Source organism: Lepidochelys olivacea (genome assembly GCF_965140295.1).
Source record: "Lepidochelys olivacea isolate rLepOli2 genome assembly, chromosome: 12".
NCBI classification, from domain to species: Eukaryota; Metazoa; Chordata; order Testudines; family Cheloniidae; genus Lepidochelys; species Lepidochelys olivacea.
This window is the reverse complement of record NC_140422.1, coordinates 2,432,488-2,449,339: the sequence shown is the minus strand read 5'-3', so window position 1 is coordinate 2,449,339 and position 16,852 is coordinate 2,432,488. Positions and strand designations below refer to the sequence as shown.

The window sequence follows — 16,852 nt, the reverse complement described above, 5'->3', positions numbered from 1 at the left end:
ACTCACCCAGTGTGCTGCTCCATTCCCTCCTTGTGTGTAACTGACACGCACCCAGTGTGCTCCATCCCCATCTAGTGGTGGCTGGGCTACATATAAAGGTTGATGAGCCTGCTACAGTCTTAGCTAACAGCTGTGTCTTTTAGTTCAGCCAGTAGAGGTTGATGCTTTAAGACCCACAAGTCAGTTTCAGTCCCCGCTCAGCCAGGATGCAGCATTATGTTTGCATACCCACTCCAACACAGGGCTCCAGAGATACCCATAACAGCAGATTAACTTTGAAAAAGGCATCTTCATCTTCCCTTGTTGCTTGTCTGTTGACCTTCAGGACTGTTTTTGGTCACCTCCTCTTCTCTCTCGTTACCTCCCTGATATCTACTACAACCTCTATGAATGACCCTGAGATGTACTTTTCTGGACCAGGCTCTCCCCAGCTGCCCAGTATCTCCCCCGCAGTATCTCCCCACAGCTATCTGTCACATCCCCCACCCCACCCCTGACATCCTCAATCTGTGTCTTTTTGAAAAATTTTTCCTTTTGCTCCTCTCCTCTACCACTGATGATGGCTCCACAATCCTTACTGCACCCCAGGCTCCTAATTCTCCTCTCACTCTCCATCTCTCACCTACCCAGTTTCTTGCTATATTGTGGCATTTCTTCCTCTTTTATATGACTAAGTTATCCTCTAGAAGTGATCGTCCTTTAGGCAGTTCTGGGACACGGTACAAGGGAAGGATGGGGTACAGAAGCCTTCTACTGCTTGTGCTGTATATGCTGTGTGAATAAACAGAAGTCTTTTGTTTCCAAAACCTCAATAGAGCATCTTTCAATGAGGCAGGATGACCAGCGACCATAAAGTAGAGGTGGAAATTAAGAGGCTTAACGTCCAAGCCCAGGAAGGAATGACTAGCTATGACTGTGATTCTTGGTCATTTCGGGGGAGAGAGCTGAGATCTTCCACTCCAATTTCCAAAATATGAGGGAGTAGGAAAACAATATTCCCTGAAACGACCAAGAATCATAAAAGACCCTGCATCAAAAAGTGATGATGAAAAGCTATGCCTAATGTACACGACAGATAAGAGACACCAGAGAAGACACTGCATTATGTAGTAACCTGCCACTGGATCGGGAACAGACTTTGCTGACAAACAGAAACAGGAGATCACACAGTGTAAAGTGCCATCCTGAGCAGACCATACCTCCTGCTGACAAAAAAGCAGTCTGTCTCTTCCTTACACTTTGGCAACACTTGTATAGTTTGCCCTGCCACTGATAAGAGGAAGCATGGCCTGGTGGTTAGGGCACTAGTCTAGGACTTAGAAAACCTGGGTTCACAGATGTCATGGGTGACCTTGGCACTTATTGCTCAGCGCCTCATATCGCTATTGCACATATGGGGATAACAGCACCACCTTGCCTCACAGAATCATAGACGAGCTTTGAAAGAGATCTCAGGAGGTCATCTAGTCCAACCCTCTGTTCAAAGCAGGACCAACCCCAACTAAATGCGGAAAAGGACCTAGGGGTGACAGTGGACAAGAAGCTGGATATGAGTCAGCAGTGTGCCCTTGTTGCCAAGAAGGCCAATGGCATTTTGGGATGTATAAGTAGGGGCATAGCGAGCAGATCGAGGGACGTGATCGTTCCCCTCTATTCGACATTGGTGAGGCCTCATCTGGAGTACTGTGTCCAGTTTTGGGCCCCACACTTCAAGAAGGATGTGGATAAATTGGAGAGAGTCCAGCGAAGGGCAACAAAAATGATTAGGGGACTGGAACACATGACTTATGAGGAGAGGCTGAGGGAGCTGGGATTGTTTAGCCTGCAGAAGAGAAGAATGAGGGGGGATTTGATAGCTGCTTTCAACTACCTGAAAGGGGGTTCCAAAGAGGATGGCTCTAGACTGTTCTCAATGGTAGCAGATGACAGAACGAGGAGTAATGGTCTCAAGTTGCAGTGGGGAAGGTTTAGATTGGATATTAGGAAAAACTTTTTCACTAAGAGGGTAGTGAAACACTGGAATGCGTTACCTAGGGAGGTGGTAGAATCTCCTTCCTTAGAGGTTTTTAAGGTCAGGCTTGACAAAGCCCTGGCTGGGATGATTTAACTGGGAATTGGTCCTGCTTTGAGCAGGGGGTTGGACTAGATGACCTTCTGGGGTCCCTTCCAACCCTGATATTCTATGATTCTATGATTCTATAAATCATCCCAGCGAGGGCTTTGTCAAGTTGGGCCTTAAAAACTTCTAAGGATGGTGTGATAAATGAAGGTGGGGAAGGGGTAGCTTCCTTTTATGGACACCCAGCCAGCCAGTTAGCTATAAAAACCCTCTTGGTAGCTGTTCTCTACTTGCTTTACCTGTAAAGGGTTTTAAAAGCCCATAGGTAAAAAGAAGAGAGTGGACACCTGACCAAAAGAGCCAATGGGAGGGCTAGAATTTTTTTAAAATTGGGAAAAATCTTTCCCTTTGTCTGTCTGTAGTTGTTCTCCAGAGAGAGGAGACACAGAGCAGGAACAGGGTTAAACTATGCTATAGGAAGCTTTAAACCAGGTATGAAAAATCATCAAATCATACCTAGGAATTGCTTATCTGAAACCCCAGATATGTAAGTAAATCAGAGAATGTCTAGGAAGACATGATTAGGATTATTTCTTTTATTTCTTATTGGCTTGTGGACTCCTCTGTGCTAACCCCAGATGCTTTTGTTTTGCTTGTAACCATTAAGCTGGACCCCAAGAAGGTTATTCTTGACATTTTATTTTTGTAAGCGGGTTTTTAAAATCTAGCAAAACCTATGTTCCAGAGGTATTTTCTTTCTTTTTGTTTTTAATAAAATTTACCTTTTTAAATAACAGGGCAGAAAAGGTGGGGGAGTAGCACTGTATGTAAGGGAGCAGTATGACTGCTCAGAGCTCTGGTACGAAACTGTAGAAAAACCTAAGTGTCTCTGGATTAAGTTTAGAAGTGCGTGCAACAAGAGTGATGTAGTGGTGGGAGTCTGCTATAGACCACCGGACCAGGGGGATGAGGTAGATGAGGCTTTCTTCCAGCAGCTCACGGAAGCTACTAGATCGCATGCCCTGATTCTCATGGGTGACTTTAATTTTCCTGATATCTGCTGGGAGAGCAATACAGCGGTGCATAGACAATCCAGGAAGTTTTTGGAAAGCGTAGGGGACAATTTCCTGGTGCAAGTGCTAGAGGAGCCAACTAGGGGGGGCGCTTTTCTTGACCTGCTGCTCACAAACCGGGTAGAATTAGTAGGGGAAGCAAAAGTGGATGGGAATCTGGAAGGCAGTGACCATGAGTTGGTTGAGTTCAGGATCCTGACACAGGGAAGAAAGGTAAGCAGCAGGATACAGACCCTGGACTTCAGGAAAGCAGACTTCAACTCCCTCAGGGAATGGATGGCCAGGATCCCCTGGGGGACTAACTTGAAGGGGAAAGGAGTCCAGGAGAGCTGGCTGTATTTCAAGGAATCCCTGTTGAGGTTACAGGGACAAACTATCCCAATGAGTCGAAAGAATAGTAAATATGGCAGGCGACCAGCTTGGCTTAATGGTGAAATCCTAGCGGATCTTAAATATAAAAAAGAAGCTTACAAGAAGTGGAAGGTTGGACATATGACCAGGGAAGAGTATAAAAATATTGCTCGGGCATGTAGGAATCATATCAGGAGGGCCAAATGAAGATCCTGGGAACTACAGGCCAGTCAGCCTCACCTCAGTCCCTGGAAAAATCATGGAGCAGGTCCTCAAAGAATCAATCCTGAAGCACTTACATGAGAGGAAAGTGATCAGGAACAGCCAGCATGGATTCACCAAGGGAAGGTCACGCCTGACTAATCTAATCGCCTTTTATGATGAGATTACTGGTTCTGTGGATGAAGGGAAAGCAGTGGATGTATTGTTTCTTGACTTTAGCAAAGCTTTTGACACGGTCTCCCACAGTATCCTTGTCAGCAAGTTAAGGAAGTATGGGCTGGATGAATGCACTATAAGGTGGGTGGAAAGCTGGCTAGATTGTCGGGCTCAACGGGTAGTGATCAATGGCTCCATGTCTAGTTGGCAGCCGGTATCAAGTGGAGTGCCCCAAGGGTCGGTCCTGGGGCCGGTTTTGTTCAATATCTTCATAAATGATCTGGAGGATGGTGTGGATTGCACTCTCAGCAAATTTGCGGATGATACTAAACTGGGAGGAGTGGTAGATACGCTGGAGGGGAGGGATAGGATACAGAAGGACCTAGACAAATTGGAGGATTGGGCCAAAAGAAATCTGATGAGGTTCAATAAGGATAAGTGCAGGGTCCTGCACTTAGGATGGAAGAATCCAATGCACCGCTACAGACTAGGGACCGAATGGCTAGGCAGCAGTTCTGCAGAAAAGGACCTAGGGGTGACAGTGGACGAGAAGCTGGATATGAGTCAACAGTGTGCCCTTGTTGCCAAGAAGGCCAATGGCATTTTGGGGTGTATAAGTAGGGGCATTGCCAGCAGATCGAGGGAGGTGATCATTCCCCTCTATTCGACATTGGTGAGGCCTCATCTGGGGTACTGTGTCCAGTTTTGGGCCCCACACTACAAGAAGGATGTGGATAAATTGGAGAGAGTCCACCGAAGGGTAACAAAAATGATTAGGGGTCTAGAACACATGACTTATGAGGAGAGGCTGAGGGAGCTGGGATTGTTTAGCCTGCAGAAGAGAAGAATGAGGGGGGATTTGATAGCTGCTTTCAACTACCTGAAAGGGGGTTCCAAAGAGGATGGCTCTAGACTGTTCTCAATGGTAGCAGATGACAGAACGAGGAGTAATGGTCTCAAGTTGCAGTGGGGGAGGTTGAGATTGGATATTAGGAAAAACTTTTTCACTAGGAGGGTGGTGAAACACTGGAATGCGTTTCCTAGGGAGGTGGTAGAATCTCCTTCCTTAGAGGTTTTTAAGGTCAGGCTTGACAAAGCCCTAGCTGGGATGATTTAACTGGGAATTGGTCCTGCTTCGAGCAGGGGGTTGGACTAGATGACCTTCTGGGGTCCCTTCCAACCCTGATATTCTATGATTCTATGATTGGGTTTTTTATGTATCCTAAGAGGTTTGTGCATATGTTGTTTAACTAGCTGGTGGCAAGAGCTGATTTCCTTTGTTTTTCTTTCTCAGCTCTTCCCCGGAGGGAGGGGGTGAAAGGGCTTGAGGATACCCCACAGGAAGGAATTCCCAAGTGCACCTTTCTGGGTTCTCAAAAGGGGGTTTTTGCACTTGGGTGGTGGCAGCATCTATCCATCCAAGGTCAGAGAGAAGCTGTAACCTTGGGAGTTTAATACAAGACTGGAGTGGCCAGTATTAATTTTTAGAATCCTTGCGGGCCCCCACCTTCTGCACTCGAAGTGCCAGAGTGGGGAATCAGCCTTGACAGATGGAGATTCTACCACCTCCCTAGGTAACCCATTCCAGTGCTTCACCACCCTCCTACTGAAATAGTTTTTCCTAATATCCAACCTAACTAAACCTCCCCCACTACAACTTGAGACCACTGATCCTTGTTCTGTCATCTGCCACCACTGAGAACCGCCTAGCTCCATCCTCTCTGGAACCACCTTTCAGGTGGTTGAAGGCTGCTATCAAATCCCCCCTCACTCTTCTCTTCTGCAGACTAAACAAGTCCATTTCCCTCCGCCTCTCCTCATAAGTCATGTGCCCCAGCCCCCTAATCATTTTCCTTGCCCTCCACTGGACTCTCCAATTTGTCCACATCCTTTCTGTAGTGGGGGGGCCCAAAACTGGACGCAATACTCCAGATGTGGCCTCACCAGTGCCGAACAGAGGGGAATAATCACTTCCCTCGATCTGCTGGCAATGCTCCTACTTATACAGCCCAAAATGCTGTTAGCCTTCTTGGACAAAAGGGCACTCTGTTGACTCATATCCAGCTTCACAGGGGTGTTGTGAGAGGTGCTCAAATACTGCACAGCTGGGGGCCAGATAAGCACCTAAAATAGACAGAGCTGAACTGCACGGGGTGTAAATCAGCACAACATTTAACCTACTGCTTTTGGATTGTAGAGAATCCTGTAAAATACAAGCGTTCCCACTACATAATCCCTCCACTCTGCCCACCTACTCTGTTCTTGTGAGCAGCTTGCATGTTTCAGGACCCCCAATGGAACCCAAGAACAGAGCAAGTGGCAAAGATATACACATGATAACTGCAAATAAGCCCATCCAACCAGCTTTACTTTTACTGTGATGGGTCACCCGGCAAAGAAACAGGGATTTTATTATATTTACCATCTTCATGTAAGAACACTGACTTGTTTTCAAAAAGGGAAAAAGCTGTATGCTTTGGGAGTTTTTTAATTCGAGGATAGGGGGCATGGATCAGTGTTCACATTGCACTCCCCATCACTACCCGGCCCTAGCCAGGGAGCTAATGATCCAACCAGCAGACCAAATTCTGTTTTGAATCCCGGCCACGTGCCACCTGAGGCATGTTGCGCATATGCTACAAAAAAGAATTTGAGGATAGGGTAAGTGTTGGCTCTTTAACTTTCATAGTAGCTGTTATAGTCTTTAATTGAGTTGTTGCACTAATTAATGTTTTAGGTATTTCTTTTTTAAATGTAATGTCACTGTTAGAACCATCTATCATTGAACAAACAGGACACACAGCGTTATGTGGAATCATTTCTTCCTTGGATGAGCCGGTGACTTGGCCTGTGCTGCTATGCTTTATGTCACCAAGATCCCTCAACAGAATTATTTCCTTGTAAATCACAGAAGCTCATCTATTATTATGAATGAATCACTCTGCTATGAATGATTGCAGCAGCATTCCAAAGAACACCTTCTAACGGCATCTGTTAACGTTCCAAGAATATCAGATAAGTTAATTTCATCACTGCGGATAAGCTAGTTAGTTCTTTAAGAAAAGAAATTTCCACATCAACTCACAAACTAGGATTCAGATTCTGTTTTATGCAACCAGCAAGGACGTTGGTAATATCAAGGCAAAAGGTGGAACAGAGTCAATCTTTTTCCTGCAGCATAGCATACTCTGACCATTCCTTTGGGGTTGTCCTCTTGTTTATATATGGTGCATGCTTCAATTAATAGCAGGCACACAAAAAACAGACAAGGACACCCAACTTCACAAACTCCTCTTGGATGCCAAGGAATTTGCAGCACAGCGTAAGTTATAAACAAAAACAGCAACTCATTTAATCTGTTAGTGAGGAAATCTGGTTTGAAAACTAACATTCATTATTCTCAAAAACAACAAGGAGTCCTTGTGGCACCTTAAAGACTAACAAAAGTGCCACAAAGACTCCTTGTTGTTTTTGCTCATACAGACTAACATGGCTACCACTCTGAAACTATTCATTATTCGGAGGTTTAAAATCTAATCAAGAAAGGCTCAAGACTTAAAAATAAAATTGGCTATAGACCCAGCCAGTTGATTCAGCAAGAGACCGGCCAGACTGTATGGATCCATTGCAGAATATGTCTCTCGCATGGCACCCAGCCACATGGGCAACAGCAGAGCCTCATGCATGTAAGCAGTCCATAACACTCTGTGCACGCCATCCCTAAGTGCTGCAATGAACTGATTACAGTGTGCTGAACACCACCGCTCTCCACAAATCCATGGGCATTGTGGGTATCCAACATCTTTAAGGATCTGAGCCTTTGTCAGCCTGTGGAGATAAACAGCCAGTGAAAGTATCTTCCCTTCCACGAATGCAGAGCTGCTGTGTTTTGTACAGCTTCATGGAACAGGTAGGGAGAGCAAGGAGACTACACCTCAGAGGCAGGTGTAGGAACCAGGGGCAACTGAGTGACAAAGGGACAGGTTGAGGGGCTGGAAAACTGAAGGAATCCTGGGGCAACCTCAGCAGGTGGTGGGCATGCAGGCCCTTTGAGAAGGAAGAGGCGGTTAGAATCATAGAATCATAGAATATCAGAGTTGGAAGGGACCTCAGGAGGTCATCTAGTCCAACCCCCTACTCAAAGCAGGACCAACACCAACTAAATCATCCCAGCCAGGGCTTTCTCAAGCCTGACCTAAAAAACTTCTAAGGAAGGAGATTCCACCACCTCCCTAGGTAACGCATTCCAGTGTTTCACCACCCTCCTAGTGAAAAAGGTTTTCCTAATATCTGACCTAAACCTCCCCCACTGCAACTTGAGACCATTACTCCTTGTTCTATCATCTGCTACCACTGAGCACAGTCTAGATCCATCCTCTTTAAAACCCCCGTTCAGGTACTTGAAAGCAGCTATCAAATCCCCCCTCATTCTTCTCTTCCGCAGACTAAACAATCCCAGTTCCCTCAGCCTCTCTTCATAAGTCATGTGTTCCAGTCCCCTAATCATTTTGTTGCCCTCCGCTGGACTCTTTCCAATTTTTCAACATCCTTCTTGTAGTGTGGGGCCCAAAACTGGACACAGTGCTCCAGATGACGCCTCACCAATGTTGAATAGAGGGGAATGATCGCATCCCTCGATCTGCTGGCAATGGACCTACTTCTAAACCCCAAAATGCCATTGGCCTTCTTGGCAACAACGGTACACTGTTGACTCATATCCAGCTTCTCCTCCACTGTAACCCCTACGTCCTTTTCTGCAGAACTGCTGCCTAGCCATTCGGTCCCTAGTCTGTAGCGGTGCATGGGATTCTTCCTTCCTAAGTGCAGGACTCTGCCCTTCTCCTTGTTGAACCTCATCAGATTTCTTTTGATCCAATCCTCTAATTTGTCTAGGGCCCTTTGTATCCTATCCCTATCCTCCAGCGTATCTACCTCTCCTCCCAGTTTAGTGTCATCTGCAAACTTTCTGAGGGTGCAATCCACACCATCCTCCAGATCATTTATGAAGATATTGAACAAAACCGGCCCAAAGACCGACCCTTGGGGCACTCTGCTTGATATCGGCTGACAACTAGACATAGAGCCATTGCTCACTACCCGTTGAGCCCAATGACCTAGCCAGCTTTCTATCCACCTTATAGTCCATTCATCCAGCCCATGCTTCTTTAACTTGCTGGCAAGAATATTGTGGGAGACCATGTCAAAAGCTTTGCTAAAGTCAAGGAACAACACGTCCACTGCTTTCCCCTCATCCGCCAAGCCAGTTATCTCATCATAGAAGGCAATTAGATTAGTCAGGCATGACTTGCCCTTGGTGAATCCATGCTGACTGTTCCTGATCACTTTCCTCTCCTCGAAGTGCTTCAGAATTGATTCCTTGAGGACATGCTCCATGACTTTTCCAGGGACTGAGGTGAGGCTGACTGGCCTGTAGTTCCCAGGATCCTCCTTCTTCTCTTCTGTAAAGATGGGCACTACATTAGCCCTTTTCCAGTCATCCGGGACTTCCCCCGATCGCCATGAGTATTTAAAAATAATGGCCAATGGCTCTGCAATCACATCCACCAACTCCTTTAGCACTCTCGGATGCAGCGCATACAGCCCCATGGACTTGTGCTCGTCCAGCTATTCTAAATAGTCCCGAACCACTTCTTTCTCCACAGAGGGCTGGTCACCTCCTCCCCATGCTGTGCTGCCCGGTGCAGTAGTCTGGGAGCTGACCTTGTTCATGAAGACAGAGGCAAAAAAAGCATTGAGTACATTAGCTTTTTCTGCATCCTCTGTCACTAGGTTGTCTCCCTCATTCAGTAAGGGGCCCACACTTTCCTTGGCTTTCTTCTTGTTGCCAACATACCTGAAGAAACCCTTCTTGTTACTCTTAACATCTCTTGCTAGCTGCAACTCCAGGTGTGATTTGGCCTTCCTGATTTCACTCCTGCAGGCCCGAGCAATATTTTTATACTCTTTTCTGGTCATTTGTCCAATCTTCCACTTCTTGTAAGCTTCTTTTTTGTGTTTAAGATCAGCAAGGATTTCACTGTTAAGCCAAGCTGGTCGCCTGCCATATTTATCATTCTTTCTACACATCGGGATGGTTTGTCCCTGTAACCTCAATAAGGATTCTTTACAATACAGCCAGCTCTCCTGGACTCCTTTCCCCCTCATGTTATTCTCCCAGGGGATCCTGCCCATCAGTTCCTTGAGGGAGTCAAAGTCTGCTTTTCTGAAGTCCAGGGTCCGTATTCTGCTGCTCTCCTTTCTTCCCTGTGTCAGGATCCTGAACTCGACCATCTCATGGTCACTGCCTCTCAGATTCCCATCCACTTTCGCTTCCCCTACTAATTCTTCCTGGTTTGTGAGCAGCAGGTCAAGAAGAGCTCTGCCCCTGGTTGGTTCCTCCAGCACTTGCACCAGGAAATTGTCCCCTACAGTTTCCAAAAACGTCCTAGATTGTCTGTGCACCGCTGTATTGCTCTCCCAGCAGATATCAGGGTGATTGAAGTCTCCCATGAGAACCAGGGCCTGCAATCTAGTAATGTCCGTGAGTTGCCGGAAGAAAGCCTCGTCCACCTCATCCCCCTGGTCCGGTGGTCTATAGCAGACTCCCACCATGACATCACCCTTGTTGCTCACACTTCTAAACTTAATCCAGAGTTTAATCTCAAACTCTGTTTGTCAAACTTAATCTAAACTTAATCTCCTTCCCCTGGTGAACCTAGTTTAAAGCCCTCCTCACTAGGTTAGCCAACCTGCTTGCGAAGATGCTCTTCCCTCTCTTCGTTAGGTGGAGTCCATCTCTGCCTAGTACTCCTCCTTCTTGGAACACCATCCCATGGTCAAAGAATCCAAAGCCTTCTCTCCGACACCACCTGTGTAGCCATTCGCTGACTTCCACGATTCGAAGGTCTCTACCCAGGCCTTTTCTTTCCACGGGGTTGTGGAGTGAACCAGGGTTGATTGGGAGATCCTAGAGGAGCCTTGTTCATTCTGCCTCTATCCCACTTCAGTCCCCACTCCTTCTGCTGGCAGGGCACTGGGGCAGTCAGACACAGCTGCTCCACACTGGCTGGGAACTAGCAAGGGGAGCAGCAAGAGCAGAGCACAAGAAGCAGCAGCTTGGCTACCTACAATTCCATTGCCAGCGTAGGCTCTAGCCTCTGGTGGCCAAGAAGAGAAACTACTGGGAATCCTGCTAGATGCCCGAAATTCCAGCGGCTCACAGCAGGGAGTATATGTAGGGGGGAGTGCGGGGGCCCCACCTTTGCTCTGCCCTGCCCCAATTCCAACCCCTTTCCCAAGGCCCCGCCCCCGCCTCTTCTCCACCTCCTCCCCCAAGTGTGCTGCGGCCCGGCCCCTCCCTCTCCCTCCTGGAGTGCCCCGGCAACCTGAGCGCCGGCAAACAGCTGTTTGGCAGCAGGGGGGAGCGCTGGGAAGGAGGGGGAGGGACAGAAATACGGCACGCTTGAGGGAGGAGGCAGGGAAGAGGCGGGGAAGGAGGGAGCTTGGTTGCTGGTGTGGGCGGAGCCTGCAGCAGGAGCCCCAGGACCCAGCAGGATCAAGCTTCTGCCCCCGCAGCTGCCCTGCCCTGAGGGCCCCTGTCGTTGGGGGGCCCCATGCCAGGGCACCCTGTGTTTCACTATAAATCTGCCTCTGCTGACTGCTGTTTAAATCAAACCCTGCAATCTGGGATGCAAGACCCGCCACCTCTACATTCCAGTCCCTCCAATATTTTACAATTTATTACTGTCAAACTGTAATTTACTACAGAAATAAACTCTGCCATAGCTGAGATTACTAATTAGGGCTCCCAGATTACATCATCCTGTTATTCCTTTTTATTAAACTTCCATTCTCATCTGACAGTGATATGGAAGAGCAAGCAAGGGGGGTGAGAAAACCTGGATTTGTGCTGGAAATGGCCCACCTTGATTATCATGCACATTGTAGGGAGAGTGGTCACTTTGGATGAGCTATTAGCAGCAGGAGAGTGAGTTTGTGTGTGTGGTTTTTGGAGGGGGGTGAGAAAACCTGGATTTGTGCTGGAAATGGCCCACCTTGATTATCATGCACATTGTAGGGAAAGTGTTCACTTTGGATAAGCTATTACCAGCAGGAGAGTGAGTTTGTGTGTGTGGTTTTTGGAGGGAGGTGAGGGGGTAAGAGAACCTGGATTTGTGCAGGAAATGGCCCACCTTGATTATCATACACATTGTGAAGAGAGTTGTCACTTTGGATGGGCTATTACCAGCAGGAGAGTGAGTTTGTGTGGGGGGGTGGAGGGTGAGAAAACCTGGATTTGTGCTGGAAATGGCCCAACTTGATGATCACTTTAGATAAGCTATTACCAGCAGGACAGTGGTGTGGGAGGAGGTATTGTTTCATGATCTCTGTGTGTATATAATGTCTGCTGCAGTTTCCACGGTATGCATCTGATGAAGTGAGCTGTAGCTCACGAAAGCTCATGCTCAAATAAATTGGTTAGTCTCTAAGGTGCCACAAGTACTCCTTTTCTTTTTGCGAATACAGACTAACACGGCTGTTACTCTAAAAAATGCCAATAGCATTTCCCTCCCAAGTTCCATTACAATGCTGAAATTTCATGACTTCCTGGAATACCTACAATTAATATCTAAACCCATTTCTAAATATTTTAATATTCCTTTCCCTTTCACAGATCTCTGCTCTTCAGGCTTTCTAACATGCATCAAGTTCTCTTTTATTTAAAGCCATTTATTTCTGGCATGAATAAAACCAGCTGAAGCTTGGAATATGTTTGTTAGGTTTTGAATGTTTCAAACATCGCATGAGGCTAAACTCTTTGGGAAGGAGAGGAGGAAACTAAACAAATAAGAAGGTGCTTTAGGATTGGATGCAAATGTCAGTAGATTGGGCCATGGAAGCAGCAAAACTCTGCAGGGTGAACTCTAGCAGGGCCTAATCCAAAGCCCATTGAAGTCTACGGAAAGACTCCTAAGCCAAGATCCTCATATGCGTTTAGACACCTAACTCCCACTGATTTCAACAGGAGTTAGACACCTAAATACCTCTGAGTATCTGGGCCCCACTGACTTCAATGAGCATTAGATCTGGTCCAAAGTTTCCTACTGTGGGAGGGGATTAAGAAAGGAAATGGAGCTTGTAGTGTATTAGATCTATGGAGGCAAGAGCCATCACATGGGCTGCTCCTCCATGGGACATCACTGCTCCCTGGCACCATGGACTTTGAAGCAGTTGTGCTGCTACGGCCTGGGATCCCTTGCCCAGAGAGAACCCAGTGGGACATACTTATCCAAGCTGTATTAAGTTCTGGATGGATTTCCACCTGGAAATCTAGCAGATTTCCATTGGAAGGTAACTGCTCCTTTGCTCCACCACCATACAGCATGGAGAGGCATTCACAGGGTGTTAAGAGGTGGAGAACTGAGCCACAGAGGTGGATCTACACCCATTCTGCATAGGCAAAAAGAGATTTGCCTACAGAAGCAGAGGACTCTGATGTATTTTTATTAGGGCGAGAATACATAGGTACAGTGCCTTGCACCAGCTGCTTTGAACCAGTATATGGAGCTGTAATGGAACATTTGTACCAGTGTCACTGGGATGGGGTCACATTCCCCTAATAAGGTACTCACAAAAGCAACAGATTCACTTCATCATCATGAATATATAGAAAAAGAAGTGGTTGAGAAATGGAAATACCACATTGGATCAGAGCACTGAGCCACCCAGTTCAAAGTCCTGTTTCTCATGGTGGCCCGTACCAATTGCTTCGTGACAGAAACCTGTAGTGGACAGTTACTGAATAACCTGTCCATAAGGGAAATTTTTTCCTGACCCCTAGCAATTGGTTTATGCCCTGAAGCATGAAAGTTTACAACCCTTAAAATATTTTAGCCTCTCTAATTAACTGAGGATATTCTCCTTATCCATATAAAAGTCTGATCTTTTTATAATCCTATGGGTTACAGATTGGGAAATGAGGCACAGAAAAGATAATGCTAAAATGTTCCAAAGTGACCTCTGCTTTTGGACGCGCAACTTGAGCCACTTAAGGCCTGGAACCACTCAGCACTCCTCCTAAAGTCAACAGAGGCTGTAGGTGCACAGACTTTCTGAAAACAGGCCCAAGGCCTCTGAACCTGAACACCCAAAGCGGCAGGCCACTCTGGAATATTTTAGCCTAAGCACCTCACCCCAAGTCACCCAGCACATAAGTGGCAGATCTGGGAGCAGAACCCCTTCTCCTCACAACTAGCCCCGTGCCCTAAACTAAGGTGAGAGCATGCCCCCCAGGGGAGGAAGCCCTGTGATGTTTCCCTTGTAGGGTTTCCTCCATATTCTTCTTCCAGGGCATGGGGTTTGCCCCCAGCCTGATTCTACAGAGGCAGCATGGATTCTAGCACACAATCCCCTGGAGATTAACGGGAATCTTGTGGATCTATTGCATGGTGGCCCTGTGCACCTAACCCAACTTTGGGGGCCCTTGCAGCTTACCTGAGCTCTACGGGCTCCCTCCTCCTGCAGCAACCCTCAGGACCCCCTTTAATGTGGGTTTCCTGGAGGGGAAAGGACACCCCAGGAGTGTTAATATAGCAGTACATCCTATCAACATGAGTGCAGAATACCCAGGGGTGGTGGGGAGGGAACAATAAATGTGAGCCCCAATGCACCTGCCTCACCCCCTTCCTACCCTAGGATCTCTGGGACTGAACTGAGCCATCCGGGGGAGAGGCCACTGCTTTCCCTCATAGCTTTCCATGCTGAGGGTCCTAGCCACACCTATGTATTACGATCAGGTACCACTGGGTCTTCAAACATGTTACCAACAACCCCTCCCTTGGCCAGCCAGCATACCGGAACATTAACCCCCGCCACGTCCGTGCCCAAAGGGCAGCTGGACAGTCTGTCCATCCATTACATGCCAAGAGCGGGGTTGGGGACTCCTGCACAAGTTGGGGTAGGGGATATATCCATCCAGATCCAGACCCTGCCTGGAGCTGTGTGCTGAGAACCTCCCTGGCATCCCCTACAGAGCAGGGCCCGGCTCCCCAGAGCTCTGCCCACTCCCCCCGGTCTCTGTGCCGAGCCCCCCAGGCATCCCCTGCAGAGCAGGGCCCGGCTCCCCGGAGCTCTGCCCCCCATCTCTGCACTGAGCCCTCCCTGGTATCCCCTGCAGAGTGGGGCCCGGCTCCCCGGAGCTCTGCCCCCCATCTCTGCACTGAGCCCTCCCTGGTATCCCCTGCAGAGCTGGGCCTGGCTCCCCGGAGCTCTGCCCCCCATCTCTGCGCTGAGCCCTCCCTGGCATCCCCTGCAGAGTGGGGCCCGGCTCCCCGGAGCACTGCCCCCCATCTCTGCACTGAGCCCTCCCTGGTATCCCCTGCAGAGCAGGGCCCGGCTCCCCGGAGCTCTGCCCACTCCCCCCAGTCTCTGTGCTGAGCCCCCCAGGCATCCCCTGCAGAGCTGGGCCTGGCTCCCCGGAGCTCTGCCCCCCATCTCTGCGCTGAGCCCTCCCTGGCATCCCCTGCAGAGTGGGGCCCGGCTCCCCGGAGCTCTGCCCCCCATCTCTGCACTGAGCCCTCCCTGGTATCCCCTGCAGAGCTGGGCCCGGCTCCCCGGAGCTCTGCCCCCCATCTCTGCACTGAGCCCTCCCTGGCATCCCCTGCAGAGTGGGGCCCGGCTCCCCGGAGCTCTGCCCCCCATCTCTGCACTGAGCCCTCCCTGGTATCCCCTGCAGAGCTGGGCCCGGCTCCCCGGAGCTCTGCCCCCCATCTCTGCGCTGAGCCCCCCAGGCATCCTCTGCAGAGTGGGGCCCGGCTCCCCAGAGCTCTGCCCCCCATCTCTGCACTGAGCCCTCCCTGGTATCCCCTGCAGAGCTGGGCCTGGGGCTCCCCGGAGCTCTGCCCACTCCCCCCGGTCTCTGTGCTGAGCCCCCCAGGCATCCCCTGCAGAGCTGGGCCTGGCTCCCTGGAGCTCTGCCCCCCATCTCTGCACTGAGCCCTCCCTGGTATCCTCCGCAGAGCTGGGCCTGGCTCCCCGGAGCTCTGCCCCCCATCTCTGTGCTGAGCCCCCAGGCATCCCCTGCAGAGCTGGGCCTGGGGCTCCCCGGAGCTCTGCCCCCCATCTCTGCACTGAGCCCTCCCTGGTATCCCCTGCAGAGTGGGGCCCGGCTCCCCGGAGCTCTGCCCCCCATCTCTGCACTGAGCCCTCCCTGGTATCCCCTGCAGAGCTGGGCCTGGGGCTCCCCGGAGCTCTGCCCCCCATCTCTGCGCTGAGCCCCCCAGGCATCCCCTGCAGAGTGGGGCCCGGCTCCCACGGGGGACGTGGTTGGACACTTACATGCTCAGTCCCTCTTGCTGCCGCCTGTTTAACAGCCTCACCAGCACCACGGCCTCTCCCGCTCTGGCCGCCAGCCCTGGCTGTTACCCTCGTTCCCGTAGCAACCAGGGCCTGCCAGCCCTCCAGCAGGGAGCTTTAGCGGCAGGCTCTGGGCTCCATGGCAACTGTAGGGACGCCGGCAAGGGCGGAGGCTGGTGCTTGGGGGCCTGCAGGAGAGGACAGCTTCTTAAGGGGCCCCCTACCCATTGTATTTGATTGTCATGAATGGAGGTTATAGGGAGGGGAGAGCTGGATTAACCTTTTGTGGGCCCTGGTGCCAAACATATTTGTGGGCCCCTATGTCGTCACTGTGGGCTCCGAGTGTGGGCCTGGTGTGGCAGGGCCATTGGTGCCCTAGTGTCCCCGGTCCTGAATCTCAGAGACATTTTTCATTTTGATCACACACCTCTACATGACTAGCTGCATTGCCATACACAGCTCCCTCAGCCCCCAGTTCTTCTCATTGCGCTCTACACCCATGTGCATTTACCAGTGTCCACAGTAAGCAGAACTTTCATAGTGATCAGAGAAACTCCCCACAGATTTATCTCCTTCCTCATTCAGCCCTTCTATAGCCATGTCTCCAGTGCCACCCCATGTCACCAGTCACTGTGTG

General features: G+C 49.5%; 1 protein-coding gene across 1 annotated transcript in view; it reads right to left on the bottom strand.

The window, feature by feature from the left end:
- Nucleotides 1-16,271, bottom strand: part of HYDIN (HYDIN axonemal central pair apparatus protein) — a 454,160-nt gene extending 437,889 nt beyond the window's left edge. Inside the window, exon 1 of the mRNA XM_084644216.1 lies at nt 16,198-16,271. The gene's annotated coding sequence lies outside the window, so the exon portion shown is untranslated. The remainder of the gene's footprint in view (nt 1-16,197) is intronic.
- Between the last annotated feature and the right edge of the window lie 581 nt (nt 16,272-16,852).